Source organism: Salvelinus sp. IW2-2015, linkage group LG35 (assembly GCF_002910315.2).
Source record: "Salvelinus sp. IW2-2015 linkage group LG35, ASM291031v2, whole genome shotgun sequence".
Classification (NCBI taxonomy): Eukaryota; Metazoa; Chordata; class Actinopteri; order Salmoniformes; family Salmonidae; genus Salvelinus; species Salvelinus sp. IW2-2015.
This window is the reverse complement of record NC_036874.1, coordinates 16879043-16881610: the sequence shown is the minus strand read 5'-3', so window position 1 is coordinate 16881610 and position 2568 is coordinate 16879043. Positions and strand designations below refer to the sequence as shown.

The following is a 2568-nucleotide window of genomic DNA, read 5'->3' as shown; positions in this document are numbered from 1 at the left end:
TTGCAAGTTAGACCCAGATATACTGAGTTCGTCTCAGAATGAAATTCATTTTTCCTTTCAAGAAGTAGATGGGTTATTTTAATTCGTAGGACTTTTCTTGGACTCTGAGATACAACGTGTGGAAGGAAGCATTTTAACAGGTGGGGACCTTATATAGTCCCACACTGTGTATTATAACATACGTCCGTTAACTACATTCCCCTGATGGGGTCTGTTAGTGTTTGTATGACGTTAACTTAGCCTAGCTGACGTTGCTGAGCTTCCTCTGGGCGCCTGTCGCCTCGGGCTGGGAATGTAATGCCTTAGCGACCGTTTTGCCTGGTAGTATAATATGCCTAGCAAGAGAACCCCTGTATGAACTTACTAGGTCTTTTTGTCCATGTCAGTCAATTGTTTCTGCAATGTAGGAAAAGCGCAGAAACTTTAGCTTTATTTTCGTCAGCAAATGAACGTCTCTGGAGTGGATTTCATTGACCTTTGGTGGAGACATGGAACTCCAAGACGAAGAGTGTTTCGCCACTGTTTTTTCCTGGGAGGTGGCCAGAAACACACGCGCGACACGATATAATATTGTTGATTCTTGCGGGCACCAGCTAGAACTTCACAACGCTCTTAAAACCAGTTTAAAAGATTCATCTAAATGCTGATGGTGTTTAGTCAGTAGGAAAATGTTATAGCTAAAATGCATCATGCCTATTTCATGCAACACTTTAATCATAGCGTACCGTGAGAGAGAGGGACTGTGATGCTCTCTCTTGTCGAGGCGTGGCTGCATAGGAATAATGTAATAATGTTACATCTGTGGCAGTTTCTTCATGAAGTGGAATTTATACTCAGTAGAGGTCTACAAGAAGAAGAAATAATACGGCTTTACTTCGACGGTTTGGTAACATCATAGTAACATCTCAAACAGGGGTTATAATTAACAAGAGACTAAATCCATCTAGTAAATCTCCAACAAGGTGTTTATCAAGGTACTAAACCATTCTAAGATAATTCCTAACATGGTTTAATGTCGAGGACCTACACTATCTTAGTATAATGCTAACAGGGATTTATGTCAGGGACATAACCAATCTAGTAAAATCTCTAGACTATGGGTTTTATCAAATTACAGGACACACCCATAATAAGTAAATCTAACAGGGTTTTTATTCAGGACAACACACATCATAAGTACAGCAAGTTAACAGGTGTATAATTCAGGACTAAAAACCATCTAGTCAGTAAAGCGTACTAGAACGGTGCAATCGTCATGTTCATTAGTACATGAAGTGATGAATAAAGCAGACGTGTTCGGGGGTCGTTGAATGACTAAGGTTGTGAAAAGTTTTAAGTAATGGAAGGTATTCATCTGAACCTTTCTCTTTCTTCTGGTAAATCCAATTCATGAAACCTGTTAGATGTTTTACTAGAGTGGTTTTTAGTCATGAAGTAACCCCTGTTAGATTTTACTAGACTGTTAGATTTACTAGATGGTTTAGTCCTGAATAAACCCTGTTAGATTTACTAGATGGTTTAGTCCTGAATAAACCCTGTTAGATTTACTAGATGTTTACACCGTCTAGTAAGTGTATTTTCTCTTCTGTAGACTTCCTGAGGTTTTTACTTCATAAGAAGTAACATTATAATTATCTCTACAGAGCCTCGACAGAGAGCATCACAGTCCCTCTCTCTCTACGGTACGCATGATAAAGTGTTATGAATAGGGCGCTAGTTGTTATATAACAATTTGCCTACGACGACACATCAGCATTTAGCTGATTTTGCTGGTTTAAGAGCGTTGTGAGCTGTGTCCCACAGAATCAACATATTTAACTCTCTCTGTCTGGCCCAGTCAGGAAAAACAGCTGGCGAGACACTCTTGTCGAGTCCATGTCTCAAAGGTCAATGAATCACCTCAAGACGTCATATTCACGTCTAGTTCTGCCTTTTCTGACATGAAAACAACTGACATGACAAAAACACAGTAAGTTCATACAGGGCTCTTGCTAGGCTTTATATCCAGGCAACGGTCGCTAAGGCTACATCCCAGACGACAGTCGCCAGGCTAGCAACGCTAAGCTAGGCTAAGTACTCTACAACGACTACAAGACCATCAGGATGTAGTTAAGACTAGTTTATACACAGTGGACTATGGTGCCACTTTAATGCTTCCTTCCACACGTTCTCTGAGTCCAGAAAAGTCCACATTTCCCATCTCTCTCTTTTTAAAAATATGTTTATTCTGAGAGAAGCCATATATCTGGGTCTAACCTTTCAAACATGAGCCAATCAGGTGCTGCTAAAAACAACCAGTGGAGGGAGATGCCCTCCTCGCCAGGTGAGACGGGACCATCCAACGGTTGATTCCTGTTGACTACTGAGCCCCAATCAAAACGCAGGTTCCATCTGAGCTCCAATCAAAACGCAGGTTCCATCTGAGCTCCAATCAAACCCAGGTTACATCTGAGCTCCAATCAAAACGCAGGTTCCATCTAAGCTCCAATCAAACCCAGGTTCCATCTGAGCTCCAATCAAACCCAGGTTCCATCTGAGCTCCAATCAAAACCCAGGTTCCATCTGAGC

The 2568-nt window shown here is 41.3% G+C and overlaps 1 protein-coding gene across 1 annotated transcript in view; it reads right to left on the bottom strand.

Moving 5' to 3' along the window:
• LOC111959053 (receptor-type tyrosine-protein phosphatase S) overlaps positions 1-2568 on the bottom strand; it is a 23660-nt gene that overhangs the window by 1020 nt on the left and 20072 nt on the right. The window lies entirely within an intron of this gene.